We start from the raw sequence: 6,213 nt of genomic DNA, 5'->3' as shown, positions 1-6,213 counted from the left end.
TGTGTCATTTGGCATAAAGACATCTGGCAGAACGGTCATTTGGCACAATGGACATTTGGCATAATAAAGAAGGGTGCATTTCGATTATGCCGAAGGTCCATTATACCACATGACTGTTATGCCAAATGTCTTTATGCCAAGTGGCCTTATGCCAAACGACATTATGCCAAATGACTTTATACGAAATGTCCCGATCCCTAGAAAAAATCACCGACTCCGATAATATTTCACCGAAAAATTCGGTGAAGTTAGTAACTTTTACCGAATTTCGTTAGAGTTTGACAGATAAACAATAACTTTTTGACGAAATTCGGTAACTTTTTACAGGTTTTTGGTAGAAAAGCATTACCGAGCGCTTAGGAGTTGATATTTCGGTAAAACATACCGAACGCGACTAGCTGAGTAGCTGACCTGCTGCAAATGGTTTTAACCAATCGAACTGAACAAACCACTCCAAGTACACAAATCACCGCGACCGGAAATCATTGACACTCTGATTCTGTTGCATACATTAGTTTTACAAACATTCATACATATGTATATGCATTACCAACACCGTAGCGTTCTCTTTTTCTTGGGAGTAGTACTTTTTTGTGGTACCGATGTATAGACTATGCTGTTTTTAAATGATCTTTTCTACTCTTTTTCTAAACAACTGCAGTGGGAAAATGGTGTAAAATGGCGAATGAAATCAATTGTTTTACATGCATCACATTGTCCATAAAAAAATCATCACACTTAGATAAAATGACCAACTTCGGTAATATTTTTACCGAAATCTCAACCGTTAAGTTTTGTTTACCGAAAATAATCGGTAAGCTGGCAACATTTACCGAACTTCTTTAAAGTTTGACGGATAAACGATAACATTTTACCGAAATTTTGTATTTTTTTACAGAAATTCGATAAAATCCATTACCGAACGCTCAGCAGTTGAGAATTCGGTAAAAATTACCGAACGCGACTGGCTGTATACAAAGTACAATTCCGAGAATGTACCATTTTCCTATCATTTTTCGTATTGAAATTTCATGAAAAAAAAACCTGGGTAGACAAGAATATCTTAATTACCTATATCTCAAAACGAACAAATTTTGAGTCGTACCTCAATGTGATATTGATGTGTTGTTCAAAGATTCAACGAATCTCACACGAATAACTGGTAGTGATATCTTCACCCTCATTCTTGTTTTCGATCGAATCCACTTTCGAACGCAAATCGTTCGCATTCCTGTTTACGCCAGCAAAATCAAATGGCCTACTGATTCGATCGAACCAAAATGTTCGAAAGTGGATACGTCCGTAAACAAGAATGAGGGTGCTTGTACCGACTTTTCGAACCCTCTAAGCAGAATACCCTCTTCGAATGAGTGTAATCAGTTTCGTACCTTTTAATTCCGCCCTATGTTGCTTATCGTCGTATCTGTCGTATCTGTCAAAGGATAAGCAACATAGGGTGGAATTAAAAGGTACGAAACTGATTATACTCATTCGAATCATAGTGATATGATAAATTTTATGCTTGTCGATATATCTGAAAATTTCTACATGACATCAAATTTTATTTAGTTCGTCTAACCAAAATGTAACACATACACCCTTAGAGATGGCACAATATTAGTGTAATGGCGATGAACTTCAGGTTTCCCATAACTTTCAGTATATCAATTGAATTTCTCTGTTTTTCACCACGACTATTAAATACACTAGTCTAAGGGGACGGAAGTCTGTTTTTTCACTATGGAGTTTGACAGATTCGGTTATGCCTCCTTATGTGGAGCATAAATTTATACTTTAACACTGGTGTATAATTTGAATGTTTACCTTTTTACTAGGGAGAGTGGTGCAAATCGCTCAATTCAAATTAGATCTCATAAAAGTGTTGAATATGAATATGCGTAGTAAATTTAATATTTCGAATAAGATAGTGTCTCTAATTACATAAAATTCCGACGTAGGAGAAAGTGTCAGTACCCAGCATTTTATCTCGTATACTTTTTTTTGCCAAGGTGCGATTTCCTGATTTTCTCTTGCTACTTTATTGAGTGCCCGATAGTATTGATGAGCTCTGGTTGTGCACGAAAAGCACAGGGTGTCTACTACCTGGTAAAACCTGGGAAACCGGGAATCCCCAGGAAATTTTTATTAAACAGGGAAAACCTGGAATATTCAGAGAATATTTCAAGTACGTAGGGAAATTTTACTCCGTTAAAATTAAAATATTGGGTCGTATGAATAAAAAGTAGTGAACTTTACTACCTACTTGTTTTATAGTGTAAAGTGTCATAAATAAATTAAAAAAAATACTTGTACTAAAAAGAAGAGTTCATCGAATAAAAAAAAGTTTAAGCTTTTACTACATGTTTGTAGTAGGAACAAACTGACAAAACAAATATTTTTCCGGTAATGCTGCAAGTTCTTACTGAGAGCTTATAGTTCCGTGAAGACGTTAAAAATTTCTCTAAATGATTATTCGCGAAGCATTTAAAAATCAAGAGGGAATCTGGATAATTATTAACACAAGTAGGGTTCCTAGATCTAGCAAATATCTCCAACAAGCTGAAGAATCCGATAAGATGCAGCAAATTCCACGTGGACGTGGATGAACTTGGGAGTTGGAATTCATATGAAAATTCTGCTACAAGGATTTTTTTCCAAAAATTCCATCAGGGTTTCTTTCTAGAACTTCTTTAGAAATGCCTTCCAGGATTTCTCACAAAATTCTTTCTGTATTTTTCACGACATTTTTCTTTTTGAATTTTTTTTCGGATAGATATGCTTTCGGATCATTCATGCATTTTTTTTCAAGATTCCTGAGTTCCGACCGATTTTTCCTGAAGTTTTCCACGGGATGCAGCATAAATTTTTCCCATTATTGCTCCCAGAGTCCTCGTGGGTTTTACCCGGAGTTCCTCTTGCGTTTTGCTCAAATATGTTTTCGTAGGATTTCTACCAGAATTTATCCCGAGTTCTTCATAAAAAGGTCAATCATGATAGATCGTTGAAGTTGCCGGAGCCCGTAGCGTAGTGGCTACACACGTTCACTTCACAAGTGGATGGTCATGGGTTCGATCCCAGCCCCGGCACTTGCAATTTTTCGTCAGTTGCTCTTGTCCCCGAAAACGGCTGGCACCTGTTCCTCTTCAGAGCATGTGCTCCAACGAACCCGGAAACCTGGATATAAACTAACGGCAACTCATAATGCACCCCCAATCGGACTGGAAAAGGAACAAGAGCCACACATCAACATCCTCGTGCTCATCATTCTACTATGGACAGGGTAGAAAGTGACAGCAATGCAAAGGCAATCAGTTCGATATAGTAGAATATGAATAGAATACATTTAGTCGCTGTACCTGTAATATCTTCAAGAAATTTCTGTGAGCTTTCTTTTAGAGTTCCTTCCAGGTTTTCTGAAGAAGTTTCGGCTAGTATATTTATTAAAGGTTCTCACGGGGTTTATTTTAAGGTTTTACCTGAGATTTCTCTCGGAACTTCTCCCAGAAGATTCCTTCCGATATTGGTCCTGGGATGTCTCAGAGTTTTTCTCATTTAACGGTATACTTTCTCATAAGATTTTTTTTCCGAAATACCTTCTAAAATAAAATGTCTGATATTTCTCATTGAATTCTTGCCGTGATTTCTCTCAGAGCCAGATGCTGTTCCTCGTAGTTGTATAGGATTTGTAGCAGATTTTTGTTACAGATTTTCTCTACATCATTCTCAGAACTCTACTTAGAATCTTTACCGAAAATTGTCCCGAGATTCTGGATTCTCTTTTAAGGATTTCTTTAAAATGTACTATCAGAGTTCTTGTAGGGATTTCCGACGGGTTTTCCTCAGAATGTCTTCTGGGAAAATTTTCGAAATTCCTCATAAGAAATTCCCGGAGAAATATTTGAAGGAAAATTTTGCGAGAAATTTCACGACATCTTATTGAAGAAACCTCGACGGGAACTGCAGAGAAAAAAACCTAAGAAAAAATTCTAGGAGTAATTCCGAGAGGAATATTGAGGACATTCATGGAGGAACTCTGAAAACCTCATGATATCCTTGGATCATCTACGGGTGAAATTCCGTGAGGAAATCCAAGAGAAACATCAGAAAACTATCGGTGAAAATCCCGAAATATACTGTTGGTAAGCTATTCCGGAAAACCACTTAGTGACACTCGTGAAGGAATTTTGAATAATTTTGGTTGGATCTTCAGAAGCAATCCAGCCGGTAAGCATATCGGAAAACCTCTGGAAGAAATATCGGGAGGTAATTCAACAGATGTCTCGTGAAAAACTGCTGCGAAAAACAATTTTCAAAACCAGCTCCTCCTTGTTAGCTAATACATAGAAAACTCAACTTTTCGCTTTTTTATTCATTTTTTGAGCTGTTCCATTTTAGCTCGGTTTTGTGTGAATCTTGCTAATTTAAGAGTAACTTTTTCTTAGCTTGTAGGTTTTTGCGGATTTTCTTATATTTTGACGAGTATTCCACCCGAAAGTGCTTCTGGATTCCTATCACCATTTTTCTAAACTCAAATTTATTTCAGGATTTCTTTTAGAGTTATAGCTCCCTTGCGGGATGTTTTCCTGAGTTTCTTTTACGTTTTCTCCAAGATCCCAGAGATTTTCGCTAGATTTTTTGCAGAGTTTAAACAGGAATTATTCCAGGGATTTCTACTAGAGTTTTGTACTAGGACTTCTTCCAGAAATTTTCTATGTATTGCCTCATGGGATTTTTTCGGAAGTTTCTCCTGTAGTTAGTTAGTTTGAGTTAGTTTCTGTAGTTAGTTAGTTAGAGTTAGTTTCTACCGAGATATTCCTCTAAGGTTCAGGCAAGATTTAAGTTTCACCTGAGATTTCTATAAGAGTTTAACCCACGGTTTTTTTTTTCTTAGAATATTCCCGGTTTTGTTCCCAGGATATCTGGGAGTTATTCTAGATTTATACTGGTTTCGAGATTGTTTCTTTCTTTTCTTCCGGAGTTCCTACGGGGTTTCTGCATGATCATTTGCTGATATTTCTCATCGACTTCTTCCCGCGATTTCTCTTAAAGGTTTGTCCAGGCTTTTACTTGTAGTTGTAGACTACAACTTGTACTTGTAGTTGTAGACTACAACTTGTACTTGTAGTTGTAGACTACAACTTGTAGTTCTGAATGTCATGAAATTTTTCTCCGGGATTACTTTTTTTCCGGAATTTCTACCGGCTTTTAATTTAGAGATTTCCCTTATTATTGTTTTTGGATTTCATGTCGGAATTATTCCAGGAATGCCTCCTGGAATAATCCTTCAGATTGTCGGAGAAATATCGGAGGAAAGTCCAGTGAAATCTCGCAAGAGACTTAATGAATCTTGAGAAAAATAGTTTTTTTGCTCTTTTCGTCCAATTTGGCACTGCTTCGACATATGATCTCTATTTTTATTATAGCAGAGTGTTAACAATGTGGTAATCTTTGCATAGTCTATTCTGCATTTCTATTCTAATGCTGATTACAGCACGTCTACTTTATCATCGAAAAAGGGTAATGGCTTGTGCTGCTGCCGATACAACTATAATCGTTCCTTTCACTTTCTCATTTCCCAGTGAAACCCAAAGCGTAGTCCGTTGAGGTGTTGCCAATTTTATTGATTGCCAATTTTCGGGTGTCTGGTTTTGATGTTATACAACATCAGAGTCCTCCGTGCTGCATCATTCAGCTGGTTTGACGAGAATTTGTTGAGGGGGCTGGGAATTTAACCAATGACCATCCCCAGGTAAACGAACATGTGATACAGCACGAAGGGAGGAACTATTGGAGGGATTCCGCAACAAACTCCAAGAAAAAAATCGGAAAATAGGTACTCGGAGAAATACCTGGGAGAACTTCTACAAAAAGCTCCCAAAATCAATGGAGAAGCTGTTGGAAATCTCGAAAAACTAGTAAGGAATATCCCTTAAGGGCTCTTCCCCATTTGATATAAAGTCATTTGTCATAACGGCCACTTGACATAATGCCATTTGGTATACTGCGGTGAATCGCATATCTGGTAGTGATATGCGATTCACGGCAGTATAATACGAAGAATAGCCGTATTTGTAACAATAGCATAATCCTTGTTATGCTAAACGGCATTATGTCAAATGGGGTAGAGCCCTCTGAATAAAATTTAGAATGATATTCTTGTCTTATTCTTGTTGGCGTAACGTCTTTGAAGGGACAAAGCCTGCTTCTTAACTT

At 37.2% G+C, this 6,213-nt stretch overlaps 2 protein-coding genes across 6 annotated transcripts in view; one reads left to right on the top strand and one right to left on the bottom strand.

Moving 5' to 3' along the window:
• Positions 1-6,213, top strand: part of LOC109429300 (E3 ubiquitin-protein transferase MAEA) — a 331,826-nt gene that overhangs the window by 276,742 nt on the left and 48,871 nt on the right. The window lies entirely within an intron of this gene.
• LOC109429301 (C-terminal-binding protein) overlaps positions 1-6,213 on the bottom strand; it is a 377,738-nt gene that overhangs the window by 364,505 nt on the left and 7,020 nt on the right. The gene's annotated exons all lie outside the window — the stretch shown is intronic.

The sequence above is a fragment of the Aedes albopictus genome, chromosome 1 (assembly GCF_035046485.1).
Source record: "Aedes albopictus strain Foshan chromosome 1, AalbF5, whole genome shotgun sequence".
NCBI lineage: Eukaryota > Metazoa > Arthropoda > Insecta > Diptera > Culicidae > Aedes > Aedes albopictus.
The sequence above is the reverse complement of the archived record's forward strand: the minus strand, read 5'-3'. Positions and strand labels throughout refer to the sequence as shown.